This window comes from Ambystoma mexicanum, chromosome 4p, assembly GCF_040938575.1.
Source record: "Ambystoma mexicanum isolate Mex_15411 chromosome 4p, UKY_AmexF1_1, whole genome shotgun sequence".
In the NCBI taxonomy this organism is placed as follows: Eukaryota; Metazoa; Chordata; class Amphibia; order Caudata; family Ambystomatidae; genus Ambystoma; species Ambystoma mexicanum.
In genome coordinates, this window is record NC_090927.1 from 743,560,296 (window position 1) to 743,584,011 (window position 23,716).

The window sequence follows — 23,716 nt, forward strand, 5'->3', positions numbered from 1 at the left end:
ATAGAGTGCCATTTGTGTTTGGTTTTCACTGTGCCGTTTTGCTCAGTTTTCACTCTTGCTCAAACTTGTCTACAATTTAACTAGGGAGTTGTGTATACTTTTCTTGACTGAGTTTAACTTGCTTTAATAACTGTGATTTATGTGTTGAACTAGAAGTGTGTAAAATAAACATATCTATTATTTTTAATACAAAGCTTTGGTAAGTGTTTCCTTGTGCCATGGTACTGTAGCCCTATTGCGTAAACCCTGAATACTGCTCATCTCCCTCTTGAGATGAGCCTCACTGCTTAGCCACAGCCACCAACTAAATATTTGTGGTACGGACTGATACCAAAGGGGATTTTATTGCTCATACCTGTAGTCTTAATCTTCTGTAGTGCTCCCTAAGGGAACTGCACAGGATTCTGCCTAACACTCCAAGATGCCCAATCCCTTCCTCAAGATCCATATCATGATGACCCATGCTCCCTCCACACAGAAAGATGCCCCTATCCCTCCTCCGACCAATGAGACCCAATCCCTCCCTCCAGCCCCACACCAATATGCCCCATCCCTCCCTCTCAGAACCACATCAAGATGTCCCATCCTCCCTCCACATAGGAAGATGCCCCTTCCCCTTGCATCAGAGGCCCATGTGGCGATCCTGAATCACATGCAGCCAACCCCCTCTAAAACCACCCATCCTAATATGTCCCCATCCGTCCAGACCCACACCAATGTGCCCCATCCCCTCCTTCGAGACCCACATCAATATGCGGCCATCCTCCCCAGACCAATGTCCCCGTCCCTCCCATCAAACCCACATCAATGTGTCCCCACCATCTCCCTCCAGAGCCACACAATTTTCCCCCACCACCTCCCTCCAGAGCCACACCAAGGTGCCCCCTCCCACTTCCAAACCCACACCTAGATGACCCATGCCACCCTCCAGAAGACTGTGCCCCATCTCTCCCTCCAGAAACACACCCCTGTGCACCACCCCTCCCCCGATCCACGCCAATGTGCCCCCACCACCTCCCCCCAGAGCCACACCAAGATGCCCCATCCAACTTCCCAACCCACACCTAGATGACCCATGCCACCCTCCAGACCCACTGTGCCCCAGCCCCCCTCCGGAAACACACCCATGTGCCCCAACCATCTCCCTCCAGAGCCACATCAAGATTCCCCATCCAACTTCCTAACCCACACCTAGATGACTCATGTTACCCACCAGACACACTGTGCCCCATCTCTCCCTCCAGAAACAGACCCATGTGCACCATCCCGCTGCCAAGATCAACACCAATGTTCCCCCACACCTCCCTCCAGAGCCACACCAATGTACCCCACCACCCACCCTCCAGAGCCACACCAAAATGCTCCATCCCACTTCCCAACCCACACCTAGATGACCCATGCCACCTTCCAGACACACTGTGCCCCATCTCTCCCTCCAGAAACACACCCATGTGCACCATTCCTCCACCCAGATCCACACCAATGTGCCCCCATCATCTCCCCCCAGAGCTACACCAAGATGCCCCATCCAACTTCCCAACCCACATCTAGATGACCCATGCCACCCTCCAGACCCACTGTGACCTATCTCTCCCTCCAGAAACACACCCATGTGTACCATCCCTTCACCCAGATCCACACCAATGTGCCCCCATCACCACCCTCCAGAGCCACACCAATGTGCCCCCACCACCTCCTTCCAGAGCCACACCAATGTGCCCCCACCACCTCCTTCCAGGGCCACACCAATGTGCGCCCAACCACCTCCTTCCAGAGCCATACCAATGTGCGCCCAACCACCTCCTTCCAGAGCCACACCAATGTGCGCCCAACCACCTCCTTCCAGAGCCACACCAATGTGCCCCCACCACCTCTTTCGAGAGCCACACCAATGTGCCCCCACAACCTCCCTCCAGAGCCAGCCACACCAATGTGCCCCCCACCACCTCCCTCCAGAGCCACACCAAGATGCCCCGTCCCACTTTCCAACTCACACCTAGATGACCCATGCCACCCTGCAGACCCACTGTACCCAATCTCTCCCTCCAGAAACACACCCATGTCCTCCATCCCTCCCCAGACCCACACCAATGTACCCCAACCCACACCACTGTCCCTATCCCTCCCCCAGACCCACACCATTGTCGTATCATCCCTCCAGACCCACACCAATGTGCCCCCTTTCTCCAGATCCACACATTTGTGCCCCAGCCCGCCAGACCTACACCAGCATGCCCCTATCCAACCATTCAGACCCCACCAAGATGCCCAATTCCTCCCTCTAGTCCAATACCATAATGCCCAATCCTTCCTCCAAATAGCAAGATGCCCCTTCCCCCTTGCACCAGATGCCTGTGTGCCATCCCGAATCACACGCAGATAGCACCAGCCAACCCCCTCTAAAACCACTATTAGCCCCCGTTGATCAGTTAAACAGAACCATACACCGTCTCCCTGTTCCTTTTCTTAGCCCTGCATACCTTTCATATTGAATAGCTGAACATGATTCTTAAAGTAAATGTAATTTCCCGCTCCCCTGTCTAAATTGGGTGTCTTGCAGGAACGTTCACGGTATCCGGAAGAAAATGTCAGCAAAGAGCACACGGGTTGTTGCTATTCCTGCTGCCTGGCAGCCAGAGCTTTGTTGCTCAGAACGTTCCAGGGCCTCGTAAAAACGTTTCCGCTGTTGAAATTCCCACCCTAAACGCTGCAAGCCAAAAGCTGGCAAGGTCCGGTTGCATTTGCACCTGCGGCAGCCAGAGCGTTCAGAATTCCCGCCCCGCCCCACTCACTGTCACTGAACGTGCTCCGGAACAACTTCACTTCTCCGGAAATCACATTCACACGGATGGCATCAGAGCTCACGTGACGATGAGGGGGCGGGCCTGTTAGGGTCCTTTTCTCGGATGGGAACTAGTCGCTTTTGTTTCTTGTTTAGGGGTATGGCTTGTGATCGAAGGTGTCATTTCCTATCCACCACCCGGAATCCGGATGCTAACAGCCAATGAGAGTACATACCGTTTTGAAGCGGCGGAATTCGAACCAACAAAACGTCTAACAGCTGTGGATGGGTTATCGTTTTCTGGACCGTGTCCGGTATTTGACTGCATAGAATCGACACCGCCGTAAGTTAGTAAGTTCTGGGAGATGGACATTAGCCACATACTTATTAAAGACGAAGGAAGAGAAATGTTTTTTTGTCATTCACCTTTATCCTGGTAGTCCATGCTCTGGGCTGCTACCGGAATGTTTGGGGCTTCGGTGGTGAGTGAATTAATGCAGAGATGTGGAGAAGAGCGTCTCATTAGCACCTGTGATACGAGTGAAACGCATGGGGGGGGGGGGGGGTGTGGGGCTAAGTGTCTGCGTTAATTTGCAGTAGGAGGTGGTGCTGAATATCCTGCAGAACAGCGCGGCTCTAACCATGCTCATAACTTGGGCGGGGCAAATATTACCTAATATGTTTTTAAACGGGTGATAATTGTGATCCAACTGATTGCATAGCTTTATTCTAATTCCTAGTATCTGAAAGACATGTGGTAATGAATAGTGGCGGCTTGGTGGTGCGAGTATTTGGGTTCGGTAGGCATATAGCCTGGGTGCGTGAGGGTTTCGCGATGTGCTCGAGCTATATATATTGCGGTCAGAAAATTGTGAGATGAGAACGTGAAAGGTCGCAGGTAAGTACTATAGACACTTGTGCAAGTATTTAAAAGAAGAATGATGTATCGTTTTTGGTAAAGTATTGAAGGGAGAGCGATGGGAAGAGCACAAGTAGCAGATCTGCCTTCAGGGAGGATATGGATTAAGTTATGTCATAATAAATAGAACACTACATGTGCCTAGCCCCACCCATAAAAAATGGATTGGTTTGAGGCAAAGGATACATGTTAGATAATGGATATACCTTTATGGTTGAATAGCAATATGCTGTCATCCCCTTTACACAAAGGCATATCAAACTTCTCTTAGTCATACAAGGAAAACAAGCTTTTAATAAATGCCAAGTGTAGGGTGACCAGACGTCATGGATTTGCCGGAATGTGGTGCTCTCCCCACCATCTCTAGATTATTTTTCCATTGGATCATGCAGTGGTCCAGGTTTTTGGTAGTAGGTCTTCATAGCTGGCAGGCAGGAATACACAATGTCAGACAGAAGAAATGCTGCGCTTTACGAATCAAGTTAGTGGTAGTTTGTGATAAAATATGTGTTTATTCCTTCAGTAACACTTAAACCACCTTCTCCTCCAAGCTAGTGTAGTGCTTTGGCAGCCACTTTCAAGAGTTAGTCCTACTTTTATGTAGGCTGCGTTGTCCCGTTTTTTTACAGTGCAGTGGTCCTGGTGTTTGGTAGTAGGTCTTCATAGCTGGCAGGCAGGAATACACAATGTCAGACAGAAGAAATGCTGCGCTTTACGAATCAAGTTAGTGGTAGTTTGTGATAAAATATGTGTTTATTCCTTCAGTAACACTTGAACCACCTTCTCCTCCAAGCTAGTGTAGTGCTTTGACAGCCACTTTCAAGAGTTAGTCCTACTTTTATGCAGGCTGCTTTGTCCCGTTTTTTTACTTTTTTAATCTGGTCACCCTCACTAAGAGGGGTGTTTAATCCCAGGATGCCAACTATCTAATATAGTGTAATGTCAAATGGGGAGTGACCGTTCCTGAATTGAAAAGCATGGTATGAGAAGGGGGAATAGATTAGTGAAGGAAATCTGAAAAAAGGTTCACTTATGAATACGTTTGTGAACCCCTTCCATAGGTTCTCCAGCCTGGAAGATAAACACAAATTGAGATGCCTTCAACGAATGACAGTCATGTAGATAAATTTATTGGCATCAAAGCCAAAAACTCGAGTGGAAAGAGAGAGCGAGAGGCAAAGGCTCTCTTGTACCGACAATGGTCTATGCTTAAATACTATTTCAGCTGCGCTAGCGCTGCACAGAAATAACACAGGGTACTTGAAAGGCAACTTCACTAACCGTGTGAACAGAAAGCTTTGGTGAGTAAATGTAGAGAAATACAAATCGACATGCAGGGGGAGGCTTGACATGTGTGTTTCTCTATCCTGAGCCTAAGCCCATGGTGGGAAGATCAACACGTGCTGGCATTTGTGTGTGCTATTTTGACTTGAAGATTTTTCCTAGCTTAGAAAATAGCGCCTGTAATTTAACACACACACAAGTCATTTGGACTACTGTTCGTGGACCACGGCTAAACTGTTGTGACATATTTTTTTTTTGCAGAGAAAGAAATGTTGTTCATTTATAGTATATTTCCACAAGTCTTTTGGCAGATATTGTTGTGTGGGTGTTTTAGGCTTCATAAAAGTTCTGTTAAAGGATCTCAGAATAAGATTTATCTTGAAATAGCTGGGTTTCTTTATGACTTCTACATGAAGTGTAGAAGTTGTTAAGCTATAGAGTCAGAGATGAGGAAATCGAAGCACTACCTTATATTGCTTGATTGATGGAGGAGATGTGGCATTTTGCCCAAGGTTAGATTGAGTTCTGTTTCTTTATCCCACGTTGTTGGAGTATGAAGAATTAAAAGAATAGATTTGGGCAAAGAGCCAGAATTTGCCCCCCTTTTTTGTGTATGTGTGTGTGTGTGTTTTAAATTCCTTTATGCTGCTTACTGCCATGGGAGAGAGTTACAGAACTTGGAAGCTAAAGGGATATGAGCTGTGGGTCTATGATTCCTGCAAGGAGAAAGCACCTTATCTTCCTTTAAAGAAAGGAGGGTCCCGGACTAAATGCAACTTTAAAAGTAACACAACTCCGAAAGGCAATTTTGTGGACTACTGGTAGCCAATATAATGAAATAAAGGCAGGGGTTATATGATCCCTTTGTGAGTTCTCAAAGGAATCGGGCTGCTGCATTTTGGACATCATGCAATCTGGCGAGTAGTAAGGCTTGCCGACCTATGTGTAGGCTGTTGACGTTGTTTAGCCATAAGCAAATGATGATGGAGATGCCCATGCGTTTCTGGGTGAACTTTGGAAAAGATATGATATGATATGATAGGTTATTTATAATGCGCTTAATACCCAGCGGTTGCTATTAGGATTTTCTTGTGTTTTTGAGTATTAAGAAACCTCTTCTAGCTGTGGCAATAATCCGAGGTCAGCGAGAATCATATTTCAATTGTTTTGTAAGTAATAGTAGGTGGTTGAATATGGATGAATTTTGGGAACTGTTATCTTCGGGGCATGACACGTTTTTAACCATGGAAATTCTGAGAATGTTGACACCTGTTGGTCTTTTAAAGTGATGATAATTTTGTGTTTAGTTATGCTTATATTAACTTTAGATAACATCTAACTGGTGTATTTATGATTGAACTGAATTTATATGTATGTGTAATTTATTATATGTGAAGTCATATTATTTGACGGTAGCACATTATTAATAAAAAAAATGTGGTTCTAGTGAAAGTTTGCAATCCATGATCAGTCCTAATTCCTTAATTTAGCAGTTCAGAGAGGATAAGGGTTCGAAGTGTGACATTCCGGTAATGGCTTCTGTTTTCTCTGGATTCAGTAATACATTGTTTAAGGCGATTTGTAACATTGTATCCGCGATGTTATTGGGTATCTGCAGAATGAGCTGTGTCCTCAGCATAAATGTAGAATTATGCATTAAGAGATCTTAAAAAGGTGGAAAAGGGAGATGACTGGTTAAATGGCAGTGGTGAGTTGGAGGAACATTGGGTACCCCAAAAAGACATTCTTTTGGTTTAGAGCAGAAGGGATCAATCAATATTCTCTGTGTGCGTTTGAGATGGAATAAGATCCAGTCCAGCTGTAATTCTCTGATGCCGGTGTCCAAAAAGGCTGTTTTCTCAATATTTTGAACTACAGCTCCCATCAGCCCTATGCAGCATTGCCAATGGGGGATCATGGGAGGTTTAGTACTAAACATCTGGAGAGCCGCAGGTTGCACAGCCCTGGAATAGAATGATCAACTATGTTGAATGCTGCAGAGATGGAAAGTAAAACCAGGGCTGCTGCATTGTCATTGCCTGCTTTCATTTTTTTTAGATTGTCCCAATACATAAAATATGTACCAACGTTTTGTCCATGTCAAAATGTCGTTCCCTTGTTAATAGGACCCCCTCCACTGTAGTTTTGGCCATACCGCTGACCGTCTTGCCCATTTCTGTATCGGAAGCAAAAGGCAAGGTTGGTTTGTTAAAGGATTTTCATAATACCATGCAGTCCTTTAGCTGTAACTCTGGACATATTGAAACATGCTTGTGATGCATTTTCATAGCACTTGATATAGAAATTAGGCAAATCTTGTTCCCAAGGTACAGCAATGGATTCTCAAGAACTTAGTGTTTGTAGAACATAATGCCACACACGCAATAGAACGCTACAGTACACCGACCCTATGAAAGGTGGGTTTCTCATGTAAATATACTATCAGCGCATGTGTTTTTGTTGTGCAGGAAGGAAGAAATGGAGGCCCTCAAAAGTTGCAACAGCTTTAATGTGTTTGTCCGTGCAGACCCCCCCTTTTCACTTGGCTCCTGCCTTCGCAACTGCTTGCCTGAGTAATCTGGCACCCTTTACATTCTAGATAGCTGGGGTACTCAGGGTTGCCTGTGTCCTGATCAAGTGGTCTCATGTGCCCTGGAGAAAGTTGCTCTTGTCCTCTGGTCGGCAAGTCGTGTTGCCATTTGTGGTTGTGTTTCAGAAGCTCTGATATTGATTTTCGCTTTGCATCAGATGGAGCTTTTCCAAGTGGGTTCAGCACATTTGAGAAAGTGTCCAAGAAAGAAAGAAAGATTGATTGATGTGCTCTCTTCTTGTGAAATGAACTTAAGTAAACTGTAACCTTGCCATTTCCAATTCTTGGAGTGACATGATAAAAAAAAATTCACTTTTTTTAAATTCCCTTTTAAAAATGCTTTAATAAACAATTTCGAACTGTATACAGTGGTAATACATTTCAAAGTAATAACCAACACATCAAACATTTTGCTTCAGGCACTGGTCCAAATTTTGCCTCCTTCTATTACCTACTGTAGCGAATCGGGGTGAGCAACAGTAAATGACTGTGTCAATGGACTACAATTGCCCTAGAAAAATGAGGAATCCATGTAGAATTTGGTAGCAGTTGGTTCAACAGTGTGGATTTGTATAGCCGGCCAAATATACACACATACATACATGCCTTTTTAAATATAAAGATAAGTGGCTCCGTAGGAGCTGCGAGGACAACATTGGTCCGAGAGAGCACAGCCCCAAACCTTTTAATATTAGTGTCCACTGTGAGTATTGCAAGCTTCGTACCCGCCCAATTTTCTTTTCTTCAATGCGCAGCATGTTAACTACTGTCGGAAAAAGTGATATAGAATTTGATCAAGCCATGAAAGGATCTTAACTCGTGTCTATTTGAGGCACAGCTGCATTTCTAATGGCTACCATAATATCTTACTTGGGACTGCAGCCCTGACAGTTCATGAGCTGGTAAATATATCCCATAATCCCTATGGGATCCCCTGATGCACTCTAATTGGCGAAAACTCCATGTGTTAAATATATGACAATATCATTTATCAATCGCTCATATCTCAAAAATCAACCATGTATGCGTACAATGAAACCTCTGTAAAAACAATGTATTATTTTTATGACCAAAATATACTTATTTTTCAATTAACATAATTTTCTTTATCACACTTACTTTTTCTAGTAACATAATATTGAATGTAAAATAAAATATCAAGTCAGTCTCTTCCATTCTTCTTCAGTTTCTGTTAGCAGATGAAACTAGTTAATCATTTTTCTATTGCGCTCAAATATCTGCACGTTTAAGACCTAAAGGTGCTTTTTCAGGATAAATTCGGATCTGCCTTCCTACAATAATAAATGAAATGTTTATAATAATATCTTAAGGTTATAATAACGTTCAATTAACTCGCAGTATCAAATTAATCGGATACCATGCTCTAATCGTGGCAATTGTCACAGCAGCTATTTTAACAGTGGCTATTTTAATCGTGGTGTTTTCACCACTGCTGTTTTGGTGAGTTTTTAAATGTATTCTTTAAGTACATGTGCTCTGTGTTTTGTGTAGGTGATTTGGGGGTGGTTGGTGGCATGGTCAGGTGGTGGGGTGGATTAGATGGAAGGGTTGTGGGTAACCCGCCCTTTAAGAAAAATAAACAAACACCAAAAACGTCTGGTGTACAAACACCATGGTTAAAATTGCTGCAGTGAAACCAAATTATCTAATTAACTGAGCTTCATGCAATGTCTCCTGTTGTCACTCGCCTTACAACTGTACTTTACTGAATTTGTAGAAAATAATATTGCAACATTATAATCTCCTCCCTGTCAGCATCAGACTTGCCCCACCGCTCATACAATTCAGATAAAATCTCAAGACGCACCTCTTCAAGGAGTCGCTCCTTCTCAACGCCTAGTCCATCACGTCGCCCACGCACCACGTGACTCGCTAGACACCTTCCGCCCCTCTCCTCGCTGCCACCCTGTACAGCTGTACCCCTTCTGTATCTTACCCCAGCTCTATATCTGTTCCGTTGTTACCTCCTGAAAAGCGCTCTGTTATGCATCTGTACTGTTGAATCCCCCTGTAAAGCGCTCTTTTGCATACCTGTGTAAAGCGCTCTGTTGCTTCTCGAAGCAAGGTGCAAGCTCAATAATGATCTTGTTTTCTGTGTAAATTTAATCAATCACACTTTATTACTCAAAAGAAAATACACTGGCTCACCTATCAAACTTAATGTATCCTAGATGTCAACTATTGCTGCCGCCTTCTCCCAGTGTATTCTACAAATGCTCACCTTCACTTGATCCTTGTTAGGTTGGATTTTCATTGATATGTTATGTTAAAGGTACTTGTATAGCGCACCGTCACCAACGGAATCGGTCCCAAAGCGCTCTAGCGGATCTGTAAACAGGATGGGTGGGTATGGTTAGTCTGGAGGAAGGGAGCAGGAGAGTGGGGCAGGTTATGTACTGTTGGCAGCTTCAGCTCGGTATACACAGAGTGCTGGGCTTTGGTGCTAGTATCGGATCAGGTGAGACCCCGAGTGCTGTAGGTGATGTGTGTGTGTGTTGTTGATGCGGCGTGGTAAAGTGGGTGCGGATTGCTAGGAGGGATGGTTGTGTGGCTTTGTGTGGTTTGTATGCAGAAGATTGGGGTTTGTGTCCCGATTCAGGTACTTTCTGATTCCGTTATAGTTGTATCCCTGTGTGTTGGGTTGATGCTGGTTCCTCATGGGCCGACTCGCTTTGATGGTGCTGAGCTGACCCCTCTGTATCATAGTGAGTGTTTGGGTTGATGGGTGCGTCTGAACCTTTCTTCTGGTGTGGGGCTTGGTTTGGTAGTATCTATATTCTCTTATCTGGTGTGACAATGGTGCGTTGATGTTTTGAATGGTTCAGGGTCAGAGTGGGGTGGATGTGGTGTTCTGGTGATTCTGTCTTGGTGAGCCTGTCTAATCAGTCGAATGTTTCCTCTTGTCAAGACTGTCTTTCCGTTGGGTCATTGGTTTTTGTGGGGTGAGCATCCTTGGGGATGATGTTGGTTGTAGTTTTTGTGTGATGGGGCATTGTGCTTCCCGCTGGGTGGTTGGTGGATGGTGAGTAATGATCCGGCTTCTCACCCACTGGGTTGCGCTCGTGTTGTAGTGCTTCCTTTTCCTCTGTCTATTGTACTAAGGTCTGTTGGGGGTGGCTATGATTTTAAGGTCATGGTCCTCTTGAGGATTCGTCAGTGTTTGCCTTTTTCTTGCTATGTATAGGGTCTTTGGTCGTATTGCGGTTGTCTCCTGGTTAGCCTTTTAGTATGTTGTGGGATATTATTTCTTGAGGTTTTTCCCCCTTGATGGCTTGGTGTGGATCCGGGTCTCTCTCTACGTTCATAGATGTTACAGTAGTGTGCATGCCTCTGTGGCTGGTCTTTCTAGTTACAATGTGAAGAGCCAGGTTTTGAGTAGTTTTCTGAATAGTAGGTGGTTTCATGTTACGTATGTACTTTGGAAGGTTGTTCCAGGTTTTTGGGGCTTGGTGAGAGAAGGAAGATCCTCCAAGTTTTCTTTTGTTGTAGGGTTTTGGGTCCAGATGGATGTCAATGCTTGATCTGAGCGTTCTTGTTGGTTTATAAAGACGCAGTTTGTCTCTCAGGAACTCCGCGCCTTCGTTGTGTACCACTCCTATGTGTGATGCACATTGTTTTGAATTTTATCTGTTGTTTTATTGGTAGCCAATGTAGTGTTTTCAGCGCCGGTGTGGTGTTCTCTCCGGGGTATTTTTTAGAAGTAGTCTGGCTGCCGCGTTCTGAATGCGTTGTAGTTTTTTTAGAAGTCGTTCTGGCATGCCTAAGTAGAGGCTGTTGGCGTAGTCTATTCGGGAAATAATTAGGGCGATGATGGTGGTTGTTTTGTTGGCGAGCGATAGGAATGGTAGTATCCTCTTTGCCGCTCGCAGGAGGAAGAAGCTTTTCTTGAGAAGGGCATTTACTTGTGGCTCTAATGTGAGATTATTGTCCATCAGGACCCCTAGGTATTTTACAATAGGCGAGGGTGTTGGGGTTGTCCCGAGTTCCCTTGGCCAAGGGATGAAGTGGTTTTCTCCTCCATTTTTTGTGACAATCATTATTTCTGTTTTGCCTGGGTTGACTTTTAGACAGTTGGAGTTCATCCAGAGGTATACATCGCAGAGGCAGTTTTCTAACGTTGAGTTTATTTCCGGGTCGTCTTGTATTTTGAAGATTATTTGTGTATCGTCGGTGTAGTAGTAGCAGGTGAGGCCGTGGCTCTTGATGATTCTGATAAGTAGATACAGGTAGATGTTGAATAGTAATGGGCAGAAGGAAGAACCTTGTGGTACTCCACAGGCTGAAATTCTCAGGCTAGGTTTGAAGGGTTTCATCCATATGGTTTCCGTTCTGCTTGTTAGGAAGGATTTGGTCCATAGTAATGCGGTGTCTGTTAGGAAAGATTTCTTAATTGTGGGTAATTTTCCTTCCATGTGGCAACCCCTAAACTTTTTGCTGTTGTTTTCACCATGATCTAGACTTTGCCAGAGAAGTGCAGACTTCGGCCGCACTCCTCTGGGCTTTCGCTCCATTCTTATGGGGAAACTGACATGCCCTTAAGACAGTCAGTACCGGGAAACGTTGTTTTCCATAGTTTCTTTATCATGTTGCAGCTTTCGTGCAACATGGCACAAGAGGGCACTGTAAGCTAAGTTACTGCTCTCTTGGGTCTCTAGTCTTCTACAGGCCCTAGATACTCTCTTTGGATTGAATGAACGGTGCAAGTGAATCACGGACGGGATTGGTGGCAGCGATCGTTTCTTGTGTTTTTGAGCTCCTTTTGGCGTTTTAAGCGCATTTCTTGCACTTAGCCCAACATGGTGGCCTGGCTCCCAAAATGGCCAGACCGCAAGGCTCTTTGTCCTGTCTGCTGACCGTCTTGCCCCCTTCACCTCCCCCAGGTCGAGCTGACCCGGGGCCTTCCTTATTTGGGCATGTACTTTCCCGCGAAACACGGATGCTTTCGCAGGCTTCTACAGGCCTGGTGTGTGCCTCCAGGATGGGGGCTGGGATGTCTGGTCCCAATACACATCCTGGGCGCCAGAGAGTCTAGGGTGGTGTGAATGCCTGGGACCCCCGTGGTCCGTGATGAAGTCCACAGATGGTGTGAGTGTTTTATGAGCGGATCTCCTATTGGGTCCCCTCTGTTTTGGCGCGAAGGGAACCTCGGATAAGAGGGGGATGGAAACGCCACTACCAGGTCGATCTCCCGAGTTCTCACAAACTAAGGAATACAGGAGCCAAGTATCCTGCCACCACGAGGCTGAACCGAGGAATCGCTGGTGACCCGCTGAAGGACTGCTCCTCTGCACTGCTGTCGCGTTGTGAAACCCTTTCTACCTCGGATCGAACGAGAAGGCCTGTACTGGTACTTCGACCCTTGGAATAGTGGAAACAACTATTCTCGGCATCTTCACCATCTCCTGCACGTAAGCCTTCGGAAGTGTCTCTGGGCCATTCAGCAGACTGACCAGCCTACCCAGGAGCCTTGCTCTGTAGCTGCCGTCAGGTTGTGTTGTATTACGAGTCCTTGTCACTCTTGCACGATTCGTACACTTGGCATTCCCAGGTCTGAAGTGAGTAGTGTACATTTGGCTGAAATACACACAGCCGCTCCGTTGCCCTGCTGTGGTAACAAACTGTGCGGGTTCACTGCGTTTGGGACGTCCTCAACTCAACTTCTGCTGCTGCGGAATCTACACGACGACGAGACGTCCCCTGCTCCTATCTGAACCGGCCAGCCCTGAAACTGACGTGGAGAAGCCTGGGTCTGCTTGCATCGGGGACCGGTGAGTAGCATAGCTAGGAACTGGTCGCCCTCCTGCAGGAGCCCATAGCTTTTCCCCGCTGTGTCAAACAGCCCGCCTTTCTGTACTCGCGCTCTGCTTCTGCCCACAGTGGAGGCTGCGCTTGAGTTGCAGAGCTCTGTTCATCTTCATTTGTTCGCCGAACTAAACTGCCTGATTCCCTCGAAGAGACTCCCCTTTTTGCCCGTTGGCACCAGCGTGTACAGGTACTTTTGAGCACAAGGCTCCACTCTTCGTAGGGCTTGGACTTCCTTTTAGTTAGGTGCCTCTGAAGGCGGACTGGGTCTAATTATTATTCGCACTGCCTGTTTTCCTCCCCATCTAGGTGGTCTACACATTTCGTGCGTCTAACTCGTTAGACTCGTTTGTATTTGTATATATATTGTATTGGTTTGGTATGTGTTGGTTTACTTGAGTTTTATTGTGATTTCTTGCTACGGTCAATGTTACAAAGGCATTGTAATGAATGTGTATATATTTTTAATATAACACCTGCGTGGAGTAATTTGTAAGTGTCCTTGCTTTGTGTGCTCATTGCGGGCTTTCAGTCACCCTCACCCCTCTTGAGACCTAGTCTTGACCGCCGCGATCGCTACCTTGATTGGTCTGGCTTGTCCAGAGGTAACCCTGTTCCAAGAAACTAGGCTGGCCTTCTGAACCTCTGCTCCTCCAGGACAGAGTTCAGAAACCCGTCTTAACATCTGTTATTCCCAGTCCTTCTAGTCGTGTTATGAGGATGTCGTTAACTGTGTCGAATGCTGCTAATAGGTCTAGTAGTATCAAGGCAGTGCTGTTGTCCGAGTCTGCGTTCATTTTAAGATCGTCCCATATTAAGATTAGAGCTGATTCCGTTCCCCTCATTGGTCTGAAGCCAACTTGTGCTTGGTCTAGTAGGCCTTGCTGTTCTATGAAGTCTTGGGTCGATTTGTATATGTATGCTTCGAGCAGTTCTGCTGTGTATGGGATGTTGGAGATGGGTCTGTAGTTGGCGAGGTCCTCTACGTTGCCTGCTGTATCTTTGAGTAGTGGCCTGATGTATGCATTTCTGAAGGCTTGTGGCACTTTCCCAGTTGCAATGGAATGGTTGAGGACGTTCCTGTGATCTTCCAGGGGCGTTCCTTGTTTAAGAATTGATTTGTATATATCTGGTGGGCAGGGGTCTTCAGGAGACGCCCGAGTTGTTGCTTTCAGTCACCAGTTTGACGAATGTCTCCACTGATATTTCTGGAAAGCCCCGTAGTTTGTTTGGGTGTTCCTTCTGGGTGTAGGTGGGGGATTGTGGTCAGATCAGGCAGTCTGCTTTGTATGGTTTGTTGGATGCTGGTGGTTTTGTTTTTGAAATGGTCAGCAAGGTCATTGCATAGTTTTGTGGACAGAGTTGGGTGTGTTGTTACATCCCGGAGGGTTTTTGATTTCGTTTATGATTTTGAAGAGTTCTTTTTGGGTGTTTGGTGCTTCGAAGATTCAGTTGTCGTAGTGTTTCCTTTTTGCTTTTCCTTTTTTGCTTTTTATATTTCCTTTTTGTATGCACGGTTGTGCTGGAGGAATTTAATTTTTTTTCAGTTTTTCCTTTTCATGGCGCCAAGTAGTGGGGTGAACCATTTTGCCATTGCCTGTTTAGGGGAAGGAGTGATGGGTTTTTCTTTGGCGATGTTGTCTATAGTGGTTGTAATCCAGGAATGTAGCAGGGCTACTTTTTTTGTCCATGTCATCTTCCATGAATGTTTGGTGTGGCTTGCTGAGCTCCAGGAGTTCAATTAAGTTGGAGTTTTTGATGGTTCTCCAATTTCTTTTCATGGTGTTCTGTGTTTTGTCCGGTTGACTGTTTGTTGGGGTGGTCATTTTGATTACGAAGGGGATGAGATTGTCGTTCCAGGGTATTTGAATTGGCAGTGCCGTGGTGAGTAGTTTGTTCGCAAAGATTGCGTCTAAGTGTGTGCCCTGCCGAGTGGATTGCTCCTTTGACTAGTTGTTGCAGATTCATTGCTTCAAGTTAGCTGGTTAGCGATTTTTGTATGGTCGTGGTTTCTTCTTCAAACCAGATGTTGAAATCTCTGTGGACTATCAGGTGATTGTGTTTGATGGCTAGGACGGTGATTGCTTCTGTGAAGGCGTCTACAAAGGTTGCATCGTAGGTTGGTGGTCTATATATTAGTACGAATTTCAGGTTTGTTTTGGGGCTTACTGCTAGGCGTATGATTAGAGATTCGCATTTATCGATGTTTAGTGGTTCTTCCAATTTGATATCTAGGTTTTCCTTGTGAATGATTGCCAGGCCCCCTCCTCTTTTGGCTTTCTATTTGCTTGGACGCATTTGAAGTGTTCAGGCAGGCAGTTGAGGGTGATCTTGTAGTTGTCGTCTAGCCATGTTTCTGTTACAAACAGGATCTCGGTCCTTCCATCGCAGAGCAGATCGTATATTTTGGTATTTACTTCCAGTACCAATTTGGCCAAAACAAAGTTTTATTCTTTAGCTCAATTGAAGAATTCAACCGTATTGACGCAGAGCCCATCAAGCTCGCTATATTTTTCTAACAGGACCTTAGGAAGTCGGTCAATAGATTTTTCACCCCACCCTCTGCTTGAGGTGGTCAATAACGCTGAGGGTTTCAGTGGACCAGCCTTGCTCGCCTCTGCAATTGATCAGTCATCAAATGGCTCCTTCAAGAATGGCAGCAGATGCCTTGACGTGAATGCCAAGTGATGTCTAGCAATATCAGGAACACTCGGTGCACCCCTGCCGCTTTGAAGTTGCAATTTCCATAGTTTAAGCCTGGGTGGCTTGTGCTCCCATAAGAACTTTTGGATCATACACTCCAGTCTCTTCATCATGGATGTACATGGTGTAAGTGCAATCACGCTCATGATATATGTAATCCTTGGTGCCGCCGTCATCTTTAGTGCACTCACTTTGCCTCCCAATGAAAGTTTAAGCGAGTCCCAGTTCAACAGATCTGCTGATAACCTGAAATTGGCAGTGGATAAGTTATGAGTCGTCATATCTCAAGTCAGCTATATCCCCAAGTATTTCATTTTTGTGGGGCACCATTTGAATCCATGGCTAGTCAGCTCCATACTCTTACAAAATTGCGAGCACATCAGAGTCTCCGATTTCAGACAATTGATCTTCTAACTTGCAAATCTACCATACTCCTCCAGATGAACCATAAAAGCCAGCATATACACTAAGTTCTTTAGACCCAAAAGGAGGTTGTCTGCATAGAGCTATAGCTTTTGCCTTACTCCATTGGTTGATATCGACTATCCTCTCCTCCGATCTGATTGCCAATGGCAGTACAATCGGCAATCGTGATAATGGGCAGCACTGACATGTTCCTCTAAATAAACTGATCTTCTTCAAAACAGTACCACTATTCTGCCGTTGGTTCCGTGTACAACATCCTCAGCCAGCCCATATATTCCAGACCAAAGTTAATCTTCTCTTCAACAATAAAAAACATCTTACCCTATCAAAGACTTTGTCTGCTTCCAATGACATAGCAGCAACCGCAGCTTTTAGCTTCTTTGATTCTGATAGCGTCAACAAAAACATTTTCATGTTTGTGGCCGATACTAGTTTTTTCACAAAACCAGCCTGATTCAGGCATTCAGTTTCGACAAAATTCCTTCCAAGCGTTTCACAAGGACCGTTACAATTGTCTGAATTTATTAAGATAATTGGTCTATAGCATCCCTGGGTCCAAAGGAGGCTTCCCTGGTTTCAATAGGCCCGAGATCGTGGCGTTTCTAAGTGAGGGTGGCAGCCTACCATTGTCTTTGCAGAATGTGTAGGTGGATTTCATCAATTAAAAAAACCCTTCGGCATAGCCTTATAAAATTCTGCAGGCAGCACTTCTGATCCTGGACATTTCCGCAGATTAAGAGAGTATACTGCCATAAATTCTCATCCAGGTTCGTCTCCGCCTCCAACATGCCCTTATCTTCCTCCGTCAAACATTCCACAGACTGTTCCGTCAAGTAATTTTCTATTTTTCCTGAGTCATTCCAAGGAGTTTCCTGATGCAGTCTCTCATAAAATTCTCCAAATTCATTATTTATCTGAACTGGGTCATAAGTAATCCGACCCCCACTCTTCTCAATCACACAAATTGCCTTGCTCCCAGTAACCTTTCTCAAGCGGTGAGCCAATAAACAACTACATCTTTCACCTCCTTCATAATAACTACCTCTTGTTGTAAACAAAGACCTTCTGCAATTGCATTCAGGTTCTTGTTGAATTCATATTTCTTTTTATGTAGTTTTCTCTTAATCCTTTCATCTTGTAGCCCCATCACCTCTTCCTCTAGTTCTTTTACAGATGCACCCATGGCTGCTAGCTCATCTGCTTTCTCTCTGTGCTTGACCCCACAGAGTCTCATTAAGACACCACGCATCACACACTTGAAAGTCTCCCATACTGTGTCACTTCCACCTCCCCATTCATATATTTTTTTTTTTTGGTCAAAATATTTTTATTGAAACCTTGATAAAACATTGAATTCATCAAAAGAACCAGAATCAGTGGCAATATTACTTAATCACATGAGTCTCAAATAGACGGTCAGTACCGCCCCAATGTAACTCATCCATTGAGTCAGCTTCGGCTCTATGCACATAAAGGCTAAAATTCATCGTTTGTCACTGTGATTACAACATTAATCTTTTAACAATGCATCAACATTTCATTTTAACGTCTTTGTAATTCCTCTAGTAAATATATTTCATAAACATCCTCTGGGGGTATAGTATTGTAGTTTCGTATTCTGTAGTGTTCTTAACTGAGGAAGAAATGGGAGAAAGGGGGAAAAAAAAACCTCACCAGAATCACCAATAGCTCACGGCATTGCCCTCGGGTGCAGTGCAGCATCCCTCTATTCTGATTTCAAGCGAGTGGGTACCTCCTTCATTTCAGAAGCTTGTCAGGGCTGGAGGACGTATTTAACCAGTCTAGGCTGGAAGAACATGCGTTATTTCTCTGCAACATCGTCCAGGAATGGGCCCCAGATATTTTTGAATTTGGCTGTCCGATTTTCCATTGCCGCCGTTGGCTTCTCTATTCCAAGAAGTTCCCAAACCTTAACCCACCAGTACGCTATGTGGGGGCCCTCCAGTTCCTTCCAAAATCAAGCTCGTGTAAGGCGGGCCGCCATAAGTAATTGTGTGATTAGCTGCGCTCTAGGGCCCGATTGTGGATAGGACCTATCATCTGGAGTGTCGCCCAACAGCATTACTAATGGGTCCATGGGGAGGAGGGTTCCGCAAATGTCCTTAATTTTGGACCTGATCTCCAGCCAAAAGGATTGAATGATCGGACAGTACCACCATAGGTGCCACAAGTCTCGATTTGCCCCGCAGCCATGTCAACATACATCAGGGTATTCTACATTCATTGTGTGTAGCCTCTGCAGCGAGAAGTACCATCGGTAGCAGATCTTAAATGCGCATTCCCTGACTGTCGTGCATCTGGAGGATCTATGTGCTCTGTCCCAGATTCTCTGCCATGACTCCGGAGACACCTCTATCCCAAACTCCCTCTCCCATGCCAACATATAAGAGTTTCTCAGCTTCTGGGACGTTTTCTAGAAGGTGATAACACGTTGCTACTTCATGTGAACGTTGACCTTCCGAGACTGTTATCTGTAAGCCTGAGTGGGGGGGGGGCGTAGTGACAGCCTTTTTAACAACCGGGTTGGTGGTCCAATGCCTGAGCTGTCTAAACCTCTGTTTCTGGGAGGTTACCTTTCTCCTTGCACTGGGTGAAGGTCAATGGGTTATTGTCAACATAGAGCTCTTGCAGTCTCAAAGGCCCTGTTCCTGACCAGTTTTGGTATGAACTGGGTTGGAGCCCTGGAGTGAAGACTGGATTCTGCGTGATTGGGGAGAGGGGGCCTAGTCCCGGGGTGATCCCACTTAGCATGCAATGCCTGTCCCAGCAACGGAGCGTATATCCCGTGGTTGGGAGGAGGGGCATCCGGGAGGCCCGTGCCTCCCGCGGCAGGAAGGGGAGATGAGAGAGGAGAGCCCCGGAGAACAGTTGTTCAATGTCACGCCATTTTGGGGGGTCAGCTTGGATAGCCCAGCCCAGAATGGGGGCATTTGGGTTGCTCGATAATATCTGAAGACGGAGCGGAGCCCAAGGCCTCCTAGCTGAATTCTAGGTGTTCTTTGCTGCCAGATAAAGCGGCTTATTTCTTTCTGCAAAATCTAGTAAATCTCGCGCTTGGAATGTTTAAAGGAGCCGTGGTAGTAAGGTCATTTTAACGGCACTTATGTGCCCCAACCATGATATCTCCTGGAGGGCCCATTTTTGTAGAGACTCCTTAGCGCCTTTCAACAGCGGGGGAATGTTGGCTCTCACCAGACCCGAATAGCTTTTTTTTTTTTTTTTTTTGTGTGTATTGGTCATTGTGATGCTTTTTTGGGAATCACCCTACTGGGTAATATTCTGAGCAATGTCACTTGACAAATGCATTATAAGTGCATAGGTTTGTTATAGGAGGTTGTATTCTTTTAGATTAGTTGGTATTGAAGGCAAAGACCAAGTGTGTGTGTTTGCCTAGGTGGTCATGTCCCATAGAGGGTGCTCGTAGAAGACAGTTAGGATGGTGCACAGCACACAGGGCTGAAGCATTATCATTGCCTTTTTTAACTTTTTGCTGGAAGTTAGGAGGTGATGGTCTAAACCCTTCATCTATCACCGACTATGGCATATCATTGTTCTGGACCAAAGGGTAGGTGAGGGTTGTATCTGGACCTTTTGCTGTATGTTCTGTTCTATCTAGCTCAAATTTTCAAGTAGGAGGTGCAATGTTACACATGTTGAAGATTGCGTTTGTGTGGCTTGGAACATGAGAAGGTATTGTTTTAGAGTACATGTATAAGGGTGAGTGTTGGAGTGTGAATAGCTACACATAAATAGTGTTTCCTATATATTGAAATGAATGAAGATTCCATAACCGCATTCAACAGTCAACCACAACATCCTCATACCAAGATTAGAAGGACTGGGAATAACGGACACCGCCCTATTACTAAATTCTTCCTAACAAATAGAACGGAAACCATATGAATGAAACCTTTTGAAGTCCAACCCAAGAGACTCCACATGCTGAGTACCACAAGGATCCTCTTTCTCCCCACTATTATTCAACATCTACCTATCTCTATTAATCAAAATCGTCAAGACACGGCCTCACCTGCTAAAACTACGCTGATGACACACAAATAATCTTCAAAATATAAGACACCCAAGAAGAAAACACAACACTAGAGAACTGCCTTTGTGATGTATTCAACTGGATGAACTCAAACCACCTCAAAATGAGCCCAGCTAAAACAGAGATAATGATCATCACAAAAAATGGAGGAGACAACATCTATATCCCTTGGCCAAGAGAACTCGGTACAACCCCATAGCCATTGTCGATTGTGTGCTTTTAAAAAAAAGAAAAGAAAAAAAACCTCAGGGTCCGGATGGGCAACAATCTACTTCTTTCTCCTGCGAGCGGCATGAGGATCCTACCGTGCCTCTCATTTGCCAGCAAAACACTTACCATCATCGTTCTCGTTATGTCCAGAGTAGACTACGCCAATAGCCTATACCTGGGTATGCTTGAACGACTTCTAAAAACTACAACGCATACAAAATGCAGCAGCCAGACTCCTTCCCAAACTACCCCAAAGAGAACACATCGCACCCATGCAAAAAACACTATATTGGCTACCAATCAAACAACAAATAAAATACACTTCAATGTGCAGCACGCACAGAGCAATACACAACCAAGGTGCAGAATTCCTGAGAGATAAATCATCAGCCAACAAGAACGCTCAGATCCATCAACGACATTCGCCTGGAACCGAAACCCTACAACTACAAAAACTCGGAGGATCGTCTCTCTCACCAGGCACCGAAGACCTGGAAGAACTTGCGAAAGAGTATACCGAACACAAGAAACCACCTACTATTCAGGAAACTGCTCAAATCCTGGCTCTTCACTGCGTAACTAGAAGACCAGCCACAAGAACACATACACAGCCAAAACAATGATGAATGAAGATACCGATCCCGGTTCCCACCAAGCAATCAAATACAAATAGAATCTAAGGAATGCACTCCATGAGATACCAAACGACATAACGAGAGATAGCCATGAGAAGATGGCACTAAAGACTGAATACATAGGCAGACCAAGACGGAAGCACTTAGACGATTCATCAATAACATCCTGGCCCTGTACCACACCCGAAGTTCTTGCAAACCAATTTCACATAGATAGCAAGGGAAAAGGGTCCTCCCTTCCCCCTGCCCCGATACCTAAGGAGGAGAATAGACTCACCAATCTAGTACCCTCTGGGAACGCTATGAGCAACTATGTCTACAGGTGTAAGCAAAACCAACCTTTGGTATAAGTCTGTACTACACAGTTATGATAGTGTTGCTGAGCAGCCAGGCTTATCTCAAGAGGGAATATGAGCTGTAATCATGTTACACAGAGGTCTACAATCACAGGTGTTTAAATAGACTCTTACACTCAAGGTTTCTTAGTTAAACACTTATATTAAATTTATTAACCGTCAGTTATCAAACATTCAATAGAAGGAGGCAATCACATATAACACACAAATATACTTCAATACTGTACACTCTAAGTTTCTGAATTATATTAGACACAACATACAACCACAGATAACTTTAGTAGCAATCGTCCTGGGGGGGAATTGGCACATTTTTGAGAATTCTCCCTAGCACACACAATACAAAGTTCATTAGAATACAACGGGGAGTGCACCACGCTAAAACCCACCATAATCAGACAGGTAAGAAACTCTAGTAGCAATAATCCCACCAATAGTAATACAAATTAAATCGATTCTCACCCCTCTAACCCTGCCTTCAAATCTCTGCATACCTAACTCATCTGAAAATTCACACAACCAACTCTCGCCTAGCAAACCACACGCGCTTCACCACACTGCATCAACAACAAACCAAAAACACATAAACAGCACACAAGGTCTCGCCGGTCCAATACTTAGACCAAAGCTTAACGCACAGTGTATACCGATGAAGCTGCCAACCGCACACCACCTCTCTCACTCTCCTACTCCCTCTTTTCCCGACCAACTTAGCCCCTCCCAAAGTCTTATTTTACAGATCCGCCAGAGTGCCTGGGGACCAACTCCATTGGTGACGGTGCGCAATTTAAATACCTTTAACATTTAACATAACCTCTAGCTAGATGGAATGGAAAAACCTTCTACGTAGTTTTCGGAGGTACCTGCATAGCTAGGTGGTAGTGATTCGTAAAGGTTTTACCTGCTAGAGTCTGAATTAGCTGAGCTCGAGGGGGCATTGGGGGGGGCTCTTGGACTAGGAGTTTGACTTGGGGACAGGGGGGGCAGCGGGAGCGGGGTTAGTCTGGAGCAGGCATGTAAAATTATGGCATAACTTCAGCGATTTGACTCTCTCATGACCTAGATAGTGTTGATGCATCTTCTTGATTGGTTGATTAGCAGCTAGGCACCTAGGCAAATTATTAAAGCTGTCTGTGTGGTAAATGGAACATAAGTAATTGAAGAGATGTATAAATGTGTTCATTATGTACTGCCAGCAATTGTATAAACAACCCCCATTAACAGTTGACTGAGGTTTGGGGTGCAGATTTTAAGTTGCAACTAGTCAGCCATAAAAAGGGTCTGACCCCCCCCCCTCAGCTTTCCACAGCACACATTTCCTACTTGCCATTGTCAACTTGCTACTAGCCATTTGTTAGTGACAATTTAACTCTTGCAGAGTAGGAATTGGTGTGCTGTGTGTATTTGGAGAACTGAGGGCGAGTGATTATTTGGTTCTATGTTCATTCATCTGCAGTGTGTTTGTGTTTTTTTTTTTTTTCTTTTTTTTTTTTTTGCTGCCTTTTTATGGCGGGGGGGGGGCTTTACCCAAACCCTGCTCCCCTATTACTTATTCCTTATACCCCCACCATATTTTTCGATGGTTATTTTGGCAAAACGGTTAATACACGACGATCAGTCTGGGCTTATACCAGGTTGGTATACCCTGATTAATCTGAGAAAGGTGATGCATGTCATGATAGAATTGGAAGAAAACCACCGTGCGGGAGAGTTTGTGATTGCTTCTCCGTTTGGTTCGGTTGGGTGGAGGTTTCTGTTTCGGTTGCTGGAATCTATGAACTTCGGCCCTGTTTATAGGAAGATGGTTAAACTGTTATACTAATCCAAGTGCTTGGGTGAAGATGTTTTATGGTATCACAGAAGGGGCACATGGCTGGGATTAAGAGGCAAGGATGCTTCTGTCACCAAGGATGCTT

At 45.0% G+C, this 23,716-nt stretch overlaps 1 protein-coding gene across 6 annotated transcripts in view; it reads left to right on the top strand.

Moving 5' to 3' along the window:
• Window positions 1–2,890: 2,890 nt before the first annotated feature.
• TTK (TTK protein kinase) overlaps window positions 2,891–23,716 on the top strand; it is a 1,085,566-nt gene continuing 1,064,740 nt past the window's right edge. For 2 of the 6 annotated variants that reach the window (XM_069606304.1, XM_069606301.1), the window contains exon 1: window positions 2,999–3,125. The gene's annotated coding sequence lies outside the window, so the exon portion shown is untranslated. Of the gene's footprint in view, window positions 3,134–23,716 lie in introns of all 6 variants that reach the window. The other 4 variants (XM_069606305.1, XM_069606300.1, XM_069606303.1 and 1 more) reach the window with 3 other exon arrangements.